Raw genomic sequence first — 12,542 nt, 5'->3', positions numbered from 1 at the left:
TTAGAGGCCGACCGAAATTCGGTTTCGGCGCCGAAAGTTGGCAAATGGACTCTTTCGACATAGTTTCTGTTTCGGCTGAAGCCAAAAAGTTTACTTTTGGTTCTGGCCGAAAGTATTTTTTTCGGTTTAAGCCGAAAGTAAATTTTTAACTTTCGGTCTGGTTTCATTTTCGGCCGAAACCAGAAATTCATTTTCGGTCTGCCTCTAATCTTGTTCAATAAATATATTGATATAGCAAGGAAAGGCACGGATGTATATACAAAGATGGCAGAGTAAATGTCAATGGGTTTAATTTTTCAATTTTCATAAGGTGAGAGATAAATGAACCACCGGAGATGAACTTTTCGAGATTCATTTCTCATTTGCAAAATTAGCTATTCAACATCTTCAAATGGTGTTTTGTTTGTTTGTTTGCACAATAGATAGAGAGTGGAAGTGCAAGTGAAGACAAGGCGGTGGCGTTGTGGTCATATTGTCGTCGCCGTCGAACCATACGGTTTACAACTTCGTCTGATTGTACAGGGACATTGAGTTTTCAGGTCCATATGGAGTACAGCCGTTTTAATACTGGCAACAAAATGGTTTTCTATTCATGTGTGTTTCTTCCTTGTGATGGGACTTTGTAGGATGAACGTTGATATTTATAAGGGCGACGGGGTGACCAATAAGATCTGAATTGCTCCTGTAATAAGGTAGTGCACTGATAAGGGGTTGACGGGTGTGTATTGTTGATCGGAGACAGTTTTATTAGTCAGCTTTAGCGAGTGACAGCGGCTGTGGTTGTCGTGGGAACATGAGCAGCAGCAGCAGTAACAACCTGTAGAGAGTTGCCACTGAAGGCCCTAACGAAACAAAGGTGCCTAGGTATGAAAAAATAATAATAGGTGTTACTCTTTCTGGCAATGAAACACGTGTTAAGATGGTCAAACAACAAATGGAAACCTTTGGCAAGGATTTAAAGCTTTCGTGACTGCAGGGATTCATCTTCTTGGTTCTTTCGGTGACTTTACCGTAAGAACCAAGAAGACTTTGGCAAGCAATCAAGCAGTGCATTGCCCTTGTCCTGTTCGCCTTTTGGCGTTCTCTGGTCTGACACTGGTTGAGACGAGGCCATGAAGAAGGCTGTCTCTGGTGTAGACCAAGCACTTTCAAAGACAATGCCATATATATTACAAGAGAATGTTTGTTTGCATGCTCACCACAAGCAGCGTGAGTGGTTAACGCGAACTTGATTTGTTGCGAAAGGTTTCTGTTTGGCGTTTGAACATCTTAACCCCTCTTTTATTGCCAGGAAAGGGTTAAAACCTTTTTTTTTTAATATACTTTGATATTGCCAAAAAGTTCCCGTTTTGTAGAAGGTGCCTTAGGGTCTACAATAGGGATGGAGAACCTTTTTCTGCCAAGGGCCAATTTTATATTTCTAACATCATTCGCGGGCCATACAAAATTATCAACTTCAAAATTAGCCTGTTATATTTGGTCAAACATTTAATTAACTCGCCCCTAATGCGATGGCTGGAACTGCTTCTCTTTGGCGAGGCGTGTGATGTTAGCTGGTATTGATGATGCTGTTGCTACTCGCAACTGCTTTTTCAGGTTTGCTCCTCGATTTGTTGAATTTCGAGTCCCGCCTGCGGTTGCCTTGGCAGGGCCACACCAAATTGGCAGGGCCACACCAAATTGGCAGGGCCACACGAAATTGGCAGGGCCACACCAAATTGGCAGGGCCACACCAAATTGGCAGGGCCACACCAAATTGGCAGAGCCACACCAAATTGGCAGGGCCACACCAAATTGGCAGGGCCACACCAAATTGGCAGGGCCACACCAAATTGGCAGGGCCACATCAAATTGGCAGGGCCACACGAAATTGGCAGGGCCACACCAAATTGGCAGAGCCACACCAAATTAGCAGGGCCACACCAAATTGGCAGGGCCACACCAAATTGGCAGGGCCACACCAAATTGGCAGGGCCACACCAAATGGTTCCGTGGGCCTCGTACGGCCCACGGGACGGACGTTCCCCACTCCTGGTCTACAAGAACCTTCCTTAATCCGACCCTGGTTCGGGTCCACGGATGATGTTGATGATGATGATGATAGCGAGACGACATTAGTGGTGGTGGTGGTGGTGGTTGTGGGGAGACATGCCCACAACGTGAACGTGATAGAGACGCGGTTGAAAGAGGGCCTCTCGCGTGTGGAGGATTCAGTTGTTAAAAACAACAACAACAAACAAATCAACGGACTCGACATTAAATGAGGTTTACTTTTATTGTTCAGCCTCCCCAGCCCCCGGGGAGATCCCGATGCAATTAATTTGTAATGAATTTGATTAATTATAATTGTTGCAATAAAACACAATAATGGTTTGCGTCGCCGTAGCGATATTAATAACGACGTTTAAAGAAATACGCGCAATATATTTCGGGGCGATAAATGATGATGATGATGAAACGGGTAACGTGTGTATAGCTAGCGGGTGATGTTTAACACGGCGTTAACAGTTACTGCGAGGGAGAATGGCGGGTGTGTTGTGGGTTGGTTTCGTATAGAAAGTGTTGCTGTACGGCTTTTGTAAACATAGATTAGAAGTTGCAGGAGGGTGGGTGGCGCGGTTATAGGCGCGGGGTCGATTGATAATCAACGTAACGCCTGGTACACGAGTCGGGGGGCAAGTTACGTACGCTTCGTGAGGTAAAATGTCTACGGTTTTTGTTGAAGACCGACATTCGCGAGCAACACATTTAACGGGATAATATTTTTAAATTCTGGGGTTTCGTTTTGTCGACGGCGTCGAGGCGGTTTTTTTTGGCGGGAGAGGGGCGCCGCTATCCGCTGTGCGATTTTCAAAGGGGAGTCGCGTCACGGTGACCGACGATTGTAATTCATAGACCGGATAAGCGGCGGGTTGTGGGGGGCAGCAACAGACGCTTCGTTCTTGCGAAAGGAGGGGGGAACGACGTTCGATTTATGCTAGGATCACCTCGCCAGGGTGTCGACAATAAAGACCGGCAGATTACTACGGAACTCAAACTGTAAACACATTCTCTGTGGTTCTTTCGGTAAAGTCACGTAGATGAAAATAATAATAAAAATAAGAAAATGAAAATAACTAAATTAAATCACGACGTTTCGGAAGCAACACAATCTTCCATCATCAGGTGGAACAGCCTGATCCACCTGAAACAGCCTGTTCAACCTGATGATGGAAGCTTGTGTTGCTTCCGAAACGTCGTGATTTAATTTAGTTATTTTCATTTTTTTCATCTACGTGACTTTACCGAAAGAACCAAAGAGTATGTATCCTTGCAGTCACGAAAACTTAAAGTCTAGAATGTAAACACATTTTTTAAAGTATATATATATTAACCGGGTAAGGCCCACTGAGCTATCCAAGTAGCTCTTGCTGTTCAGAAGCGGCCCTGGCCACAAATGATAGCTCAACGAAGTGTCTTATGATAATTGGTTTTTTACCCTTTTATCTGGAAACAAAACTGACACCTTTTTTACAAGGAGTCATGTTTGCATTGACCACAATACCTGCAGTCGGAATGCAAACAACAAAAAACATAACTCTGATAATGTATGCACTGTCCTTGAAATTGATTGGTACACACCCGAGACAGCTTTCCTTAGAGCCTAGTCTCACATGGTGTTGGACCAGATGACGCCAAAAGGCGCACAACTCAAAGACAATGCACCATCAGAGTATGAGAGCTCGGGGTAAGCATTTACACCATTGGAACCTCATTTGCCAGTAGCCAGTAGTTTTGTTGCCAGATAAAAGGGTAAAAAAGCAATTATCATATTTTGCTACTGGCAAATGAGGTTCCAATGGTGGTGAAGTGGCTTTTCATCATCACGTGGACAATGTAGAGCAGCCAAATACTCTAAATACCTGCATCGAAGTGTGGAGGGACCCAGAGAAAAATCCACCACTGGGAGAACGTGCAAATTCCAAATATACAGGCGGAATTAAGCGCATGACCTCATGTATACCAGGCGAGGTAGTTAACATCTCGCCACCACGGCACCCGATTGGCCGGGTCTGGAGAGGCTCATCCCTTGCTAATGGGCGTTAAACTCAGAAGGTGTTCAGCCGAAGTTGTAAGACGTGTTCAGAAGACCTCGCACACGTAGGCTGCTTCGCCGCTGCGCAAAACGCCGGGACGAAACAGCTTCCCAAGTAAATGTGGAACGTTGGACCAACGTTGGACAAACCACTTGCTAATGTTGGACCAACCACGTGCTAATGTTGGCCCAACTGTGAACTAACCACGAGCTAACGTTGGCATGTCTACTCGGTTCAAACTTAATTTGGAGCTTTCGTGACTGCAGGAATTATTCTTTGGTTCTTTCGGTAAAGTCACGTATAAAGATAAAATAATAAACTAACCTAGCAAAAATTTCGAAATGTGTTGCATTGCATTACATTTCGAAATTTTTGCTAGGTTAGTTTATTATTTTATCTTTATACGTGACTTTACCGAAAGAACCAAAGAATAATGTCTACTAGGTCCCTGTTTAGGTCTCGACACCAGGGAGTGATCGCCACTGGACGTTTTGGTTTTTCAGATCTCGGGACCTTGATGGCCTCAGCCAGAGAAAGGCTTTTTTTGTTTGGCACGAAGGCCTTCTACGGTCACCGGGTCTCTGCGGGCTCTTGCTCTCTGGACTATGAAACGTGTTACACCCGAGGATGTGTTTTGGCCACGTTATAGCCCACTGTTCTTCACTGCAAGGCCCCGCGGGCCCGCTGGAAGCTCCCCTGGTGGCCTTTAGTGCGGCCCCCTGATGTGCGGCCTCCCCGACGATATACAACACCTCTCGTCACCTCCATCATCATCATCATCGTGCGGCTGTCAAACACAACAGTGATTTCAAATGTGTGGCGGTCCCCTCACACTGATTTTCAGTTTCATTTATTTGGTATAGCCCTGTGAGCCATTCGGCTCTTGAATCGGGTGCAATCGCAATAAACAAAAAATGAACAAGAAACATCTTAAAGTGACTAAGTGCAAACAGAAAATCCAGGAAAAAACAGCAAAATATTCCAGAAAAGCACCGTACACCAACGCTGTGTACAAAAATCCCAGTGGGATGCAAGTCAAACAACAACAACAACAACCACAAGACAACTTAGATTAAGGCCATCAGTCTAACTCCGTACTACAACAAACAAACATGGCCAAACCAAAAAACGCTTGTCTTATCGGCGAAAGACCCCCTCCACCACCCCCGCTATGAAAACAGTGGCATAGCTTGTTGGAGTCAAGCTCGGTATCGTACTCTATACGGTTCGTTGCTTCGGCGATGGGATACGACCGTTGTGAACATTAGTGCAGGAGTCAGAGCCACCCAGGCATCGCGTCTCGTTATACACCGTCTCAGTGGACCATTGACTCTCCGCTAAAACGTGCGAGGTCTCCGCTGTAGCCGGCCAGGGCCAGGGGTCGGCCTCATTGATCGCTCAATGTTCAGATTTGGTGGTCAGCGCACATCTGCGATAGTTGGCGGTGCGGAGCGTTGATTGATGGTGTGTGTGGCGGGGGTGGGGTGGAGGTTAGGATTGATTTGGATTTAATTTACAAATTTCACTGCCACGAAGGATGCTGCACCACGTGTTACTCTCTCTCTCTCTCCCTTACCCCGGCACTCGCTTCATCTGGTCGCTCCCCCCCACCCCCCACACTGTTCACACCCTCTCTCCCGACGCTAATGTCCTTGCAATTAGGGTCGCCGTGGTATAATCTCTCGCGATTCGACGCGATACGTGTATTTGTCCCGAGATACAGTCTGACAATGACTGAGATATCGGTTACCCGTTATATTTATTGTTGCGTTTCAGTGTGTATATGTGTGTGTGTGTGCGTGTGACGTTTTGTATAGTTGCGATACCTTGATATTCCTCCCCGAAGACACTGGTGGTGTCACCGTCAACAGCATCATCGGAATATCAACAGGCTCGATGCGCACCATCTTCTTAATTGGAATTGTAAATTTCGATTTAAAGCTTCTTTCGTGACTGCAGGGATTCATCTTCTTGGTTCTTTCGGTAAAGTCACGTAGAATGGAAATAATAAAATACTAAAAATAAAACATAATACATTTATTTTGTTTTGTTTTATTCTTAATAAAATTATTTTTAATAAAATAATTTTATATTGTTTTATTAGTATTATTGTATTATTTCCATTCTACGTGACTTTACCGAAAGAACCAAGAAGATGGAATTGTAAAGGCACGAGACGCTGTGGTGCGACTGTGGCCATGCAACCCGAGCCATGGACCCACACCGTCTGTAAACCCACAGAGACACACTGCGTTATACGGGGACTCAGAGATTCGTTAAAGGAACAAGCCGCAGTTGTGCGCCTGTGGCCATGCAACCCAAACCGTGGACCATATAGTAAACCCATAGAGACGCAGATACAGAGAGACGCGTATTGATAACATTACAGACACAAGCCACAGGAGTGCGATTGTGGCAATGAAACCCAAACCCACACAGTAAACGTAGCAAAACGACACGAACTCTGTCTCTCTCTCTCCGCTGCAGTCCTCTCGTCGCTGTCAGCAGATCTCGACATTGGCATCTGGCTCCTGAAGCACATTGCCGCGACAAGCAAGAATATAACTTGTCTGTACTGTGCTCAAAGCGCAAATATTATAAAGCTGTCTTAGAAGTCATTCAACGGCAGTTTTGCGAGCGCTCTCAATTATGGCAACTTTGCAAGCGTGCCGCACTTACCGTCATTTTTTTGCAGCGACAGATACTCATATACATGAACGCCTAAACCCATCAATGCCATCATTTTCTCCGGAAAAAAACATTTAGCGAAGTGCCAGTTTTACGGCGACTGCAATTACTGCCGTTGGCGTTTGCGCCAAAGCCGATCGCTGAAGGTAATAATGGTTCGCAGAGACGGGCATGTTCAGCCGGTAGGAATCCGGGTTTTCTCTACCCTGTTCCGCGTATGCAAAGCGCCTGCCCGCGTTGGATCCTCTTCGCAAACCGTGTTTGTGATGGACTTCCCACATACCGTCATGTCCACCCAACGGTGGTGATCACCGCATCATCATCATCGTCATCGCGCGCTTTCAGATGCGCTTCTGCGGCCGTCTGGAACTGCTCTTCCCTCCAATATTCGGAAGCAACTTGAGCCATGCACTTTTAAATCATCATCTAGGTTAAAAACTAATTTCTCTAGCACCGCGTTTTTGTACTTCTCCCCACACCTCCGATTAGCACGGTTGGCAAGGTACGGTGCGAAAGAAGTTCAGCATGACACCACGGTGTAAAGTGCGATCTACCCACTCTCCCTCTCTTTCACTCCCTACCCTAACAATCTTATAATCAACTTCTTTCACCATCTCCCTTCTACTCTCCCTCTCTCCCGTCTCTCCTCTCTCACTCCCTCCCTCTCCGACGTAGCTACCGGCCAATCGCGTGCGGGCGTTGGCTGCTGTGGTAGGGTAGGAAGGACGGAAGAGAGGAGAGCTTCTCTAACACTACCCCTTACAATGGCCACGGTGGCTAGGAGATGTTACTGGTAGGAACCCACTGGTTCCACCAGCCCACAGGGGATTATTGTGTCCGTCCGTCGTGTCGGGAGGGGCTGGGTGGGGAGGGAGGGGCTGGGTGGGAAGGGGAGGGTGGGGAGGGGCTGGGTGGGGAGGGTGGGGCTGGGTGGGGAGGGGAGGGGCTGGGTGGGGAGGGTGGGGCTGGGTGGGGAGGGTGGGGCTGGGTGGTGGGGTGGGAGGGGTGGTGCAGGATGGGGAGGGGCTGGTCACCCCGTGGTGCCCTTATAAAACTCAACGTTTAACCTACTCACGCCGGCTTGGGCCCGCCCTCACAGTCGGGCATATTTGCGGAATACACCACGCGGCCGTTGACCCTGGCCATTGACCGAGCAACCCAACGTTCCTACCAGCTCCCTCCGCAGGAATGTGTTAACGACCTCACCTGGTATGAAGGAGGTCGTGGGTTCGATCCCCACCCTGACGCCTGCTGCTGTATATTTGCATGTTCTCTCTCTCTCTCCCCGTGGTCGCGTAGATTTTTCTCCGGGTCTTCCGGTTTATTCCCTCCACATTCAGAGTCAACGTCACGCGTTTAAGGCTTTTTGGCTGCTCTAAATTTCCACGTGATAAGCCACTTCGTTGAGCTATCATTTGTAGCCAGGTCGCTTCTGAAAAAGAGCTGTATGTTTAGCTCAGTGGTGCCTTACCTGGTAAAGTAAAACTAATTAAATCGTTTAAAACAAGAATAGTTTAATCTCAAAATATTAATCATCTCCCTCCTGTATGTGTATTTGTTGAACTTACTTCGCACCGTACGTAGCCCGACCGCGCTAAACGCAGGTGCGGGGGCAGGGCAACAAACTAAAGACATCTCTCTCCTTCCCCTACCATTAGCACTCCTCGTATCACCATCTCTTCACCCCCACCGCCGCTGGGAACTCCCTCCCTGCTGTTACTCCCTCCCCATTCTCCTACTTCGCACACTTCCCATCACCCTCTTACACACCCCCCCCACCGCCGCCCGCCCACCCGCCGGATGTATTGATCGTCTGAGTCTTGACTCTGAGCCAGCCCCGATTATTGCAGTAGCCGCATCACACGCAGAGAGAGAGAGATAGACGGGCCAGAGAGAGAGAGAGCCGCAATCGAGAGACAAGAACATGCGGAGGAAAACGTCGAGGGAGCGCGATGGAGAATGGCAATTCATTACCGGCGGTGTTCTTCATTGCGAGGCCCCGTGGGCCACTGCCCCCCCCCCCTCTCTGGTGGCCTTCAGTACGGCCCCCTGATGTGCGTCCATAACCCCCCATCATCATCATCGTCGTGCTGCTGTTAAATCCAACGATGGTCTCAAAATGTCTTATCGGCGAAAGTGCCCTCCAAGTGCCCCCCTCTGAAAATTATCAGAAAAAGATATCGAAGTCTAATTTTCGATTTAAAGCTTCTTTCGTGACTGCAGGGATTCATCTTCTTGGTTCTTTCGGTAAAGTCGCGTAGAAGGAAAATAATAAAATAATGAAAATAAAACATAATAAAATTATTATGTTTTATTTTTATTATTTTAGTAAACATTTTATTTTAATAATAATAATAAAAATAAAACATAATAAAAGTATTATGTTTATTTGTATTATTTTATTTCATTCTCGCTCACTCATTTTATTATTTTATTATTTTCCTTCTACGTGACTTTACCGAAAGAACCAAGAAGATATCGAAGTCTGTCCCCCGTTCTGCTTAAAGACCCTCTCCCTCCTCCTGATTGGACGGAATCTACCGGCCCTGATTAGCTTGTACACCTTGTCACGCGTTTACTCGTGCCCAGTTGTCAGGCCCGTATTAATTTGTTCGTGCCAATTTCCGTGGCCATTTTTATATTGTCCATTATAGTGGTGTTTGGGTTTATGGGTCAGATCGCGCCACGGTGGCGAGATGGTAACTATCTCGCCTGGGATACAAGAGGCTGTGGCTTCGATCCCGACCCCGATGATGCCTGTATATTGGGAGTTGTGGCTTCGATCCCGAGCCTGATGATGTCTGTGTATTGGGAGTTGTGGCTTCGATTCCGACCCTGATGATGCCTGTATATTGGGAGTTGTGGCTTCGATCCCGACCCCGATGATGCCTGTATATTGGGAGTTGTGGCTTCGATCCCGACCCCGATGATGCCTGTGTATTGGGAGTTGTGGCTTCGATCCCGACCCCGATGATGCCTGTATATTGGGAGTTGTGGCTTCGATCCCGAGCCTGATGATGTCTGTATATTGGGAGTTGTGGCTTCGATTCCGACCCCGATGATGCCTGTGTATTGGGAGTTGTGGCTTCGATCCCGACCCTGATGATGCCTGTATATTGGGAGTTGTGGCTTCGATCCCGACCCTGATGATGCCTGTATATTGGGAGTTGTGGCTTCGATCCCGACCCTGATGATGCCTGTATATTGGGAGTTGTGGCTTCGATTCCGATCCTGATGATGCCTGTATATTGGGAGTTGTGGCTTCGATCCCGACCCCGATGATGTCTGTGTATTGGGAGTTGTGGCTTCGATTCCGACCCTGATGATGCCTGTATATTAGGAGTTTTCATGGATTTTTCTCCGGGTTCTCCTGCTTGTCCCTCCACATTTAAAATCATGCGTTTAGAGTCATTGGCTGCTGTACATGTCCGCATGATAAGACACTTCGTTGAGCTATCATTTGTCGCCAGGTCGCCTCTGAAATAACAAACTAAACACAAAAAGCAGTTCGAAACAGAGGGAATGAATCAAATGCGCAGTGAGAGATAGAGAGTGAAAAACGAGATGGAACAAGCGATAATGAGTGAGCGAGAATGAGGGATTTAGGAAGGATTGCAAGACAAGTGAGAGGTAGAGACAGAGAGAGAGAGGGTGGTAAGTGAACGTGCGTGACGAGAGAGAGTGAGTTAAGAGGAGAGAGAGAGAGAGAAGGTAGAGCGTAATCTGGCTGCCACGTGTCATCCATATCGCGAGACCTAGAAAGTTTGGCTCTGCCAAGTTCAGGCGTTCGCTTCCAATCTCGCTGATGGATCACTTGCTCCGACTCGTCTCGTGCGTGCGCACGCGCCCTGGCTGTGTGGTACACGCGCTCAGATGATGATAATGTTTCTCCTGCAGCAGCACACCCGGTTCGTACGCACACAGCGCCGAAGTTATAGGTATCTCTCTCGACCCCCAAGGCACCGACATCCTTAACGCTCGATGCCGGGAAGACGCTCCGTGTAGTGGAAACAACAAACCGTGCTTTTCTTTTTAATCAGGTAAGGGCCACTGAGCTGCATAGTAGCTCTTTTCAGAAGTGACCTGGCCACAAATTATAGCTCAACAAAGTGGCTTATACTGGTAGGAACCTCCTGGTTACACCAGCCCACAGGGGATTATTGTGTCCGTCCGTCCGTTGTGAATCCAAAAATGGGAGGGGTGGGGCTGGGTGGGAAGGGGAGGGTGGGGAGGGGCTGGGTGGGGAGGGTCGGGAGGGGCTGGGTGGGGAGTGGAGGGTGGGGAGGGCCTGGGTGGGGCTGGGTGGGGGTGGGAGGGTTGGGGCTGGGTGGGGAGGGGCTGGTCACCCCGTGGTGCCCTTATAAAACTCAACGTTTAACCTACTCACGCCGGCTTGTGCCCGCCCTCACAGTCGGGCATATATGCGGAATACACCACGCCGCCGTTGACCCTGGCCATTGACCGAGCAACCCAACGTTCCTACCAGCTCCCTCCGCAGGAATGTGTTCATGTGGAAAGGTATAGCCCAAATGCTCTAAACGCGTGATGTTGATTCTAAATGTGGAGGGGAAAACCGGAGGACCCAGAGAAAAATCCACGTGACCACTGGGAGAGAGAAAGACACACAAACTCCAAATATACAGCAGCAGGCGTCAGGCTCGGGATCGAACACACGTCCTCCTGTATACCCGATGACACTGGCGGAGATGATAGGACAATAGTCTGAGTCCATAATTGGCAAAAAGTAATGGCAAAGCGGTTATAAGTGACTCACAGAATTGTGCGGAGTTGCGTATACAGTACACGACTTCCCTGAAGGCATTCACCTTCAGCGAGCGCGATGCCGATCACACGCGGTTCGAATTCGACCCTCGATCGATGGCTGCGCCATCGCCGCACACGCGTCGAATAAAAAGCAAGGGACAAGTCTTTACTGCTGGAGGGGTTGCCCCACTACCTGAAAATCCTGGCTCCGCCATTGCCCGGCGAGGTAGTTAACATCCCGCCACCATGGCGCGTAGGCTTTCGCGACCAATGTTACATTTCATAATTGATGTTTGGGTTAGGTCAGGTCGCGTGAGAGCAAACTGTGTGTCGTACACCCTCCCCCACCCGACACAGCAAAACAAATGAAGTTGTCATGTGAACAGTTGTGCTAGTTTGCTACTGCTTTCAGCACCCCGGTAACGTTGGAGAGCAATCCTAAGCAGTTGTAAACATTCTGACACCTCCCCAATGATGCTGGTTGTAGCTACCAGCTAAACGTCGTATACAGCCCTCCCCCCCTCCACTCACACCCCTCCCCCCATCAGCTCCACCTCCCCTCCCCCCACAGCTCCGCTCAGAGAACCATGGGCCAGAACAGAAGTCTAAGGTAGTAAAACTCTATCCGTAACCATTAATGCGTGTGGCTCATAAGAGTAAATCACGTTGATAACTCCACCCATCTCCCGTTGTTATCACGTCATTCACTGTTATTGGCCTCGTTAACAAATTGAAATGTAATGCCACCGGTAAATTTGCTGCCACCTCGGGTGGTACCGACGAGATATTTTGGGCTCATGGCCCCTCTATCAACGCCGCCTTCTTGTCGCCCGTCCTTCCTCCATGAACGCCGTCACGGTGCGGCGGTTAGAATTCGACTCGGAGAGTGACATTCATTTGCTGTCTCATTTATGTATTTTGTGTGTGTGTGTGTGTGCGCGTGCGCGTGTGCGCTTTGTTTATTTGTACTGCCTTGTTTTGCGTTTCTCTTTCTTTACAATTACTCCGAGTGTG

This window comes from Lampetra planeri, chromosome 27 (genome assembly GCF_965212315.1).
Source record: "Lampetra planeri chromosome 27, kcLamPlan1.2.h2, whole genome shotgun sequence".
NCBI classification, from domain to species: Eukaryota; Metazoa; Chordata; class Hyperoartia; order Petromyzontiformes; family Petromyzontidae; genus Lampetra; species Lampetra planeri.
This window is presented reverse-complemented; position numbering follows the sequence as displayed.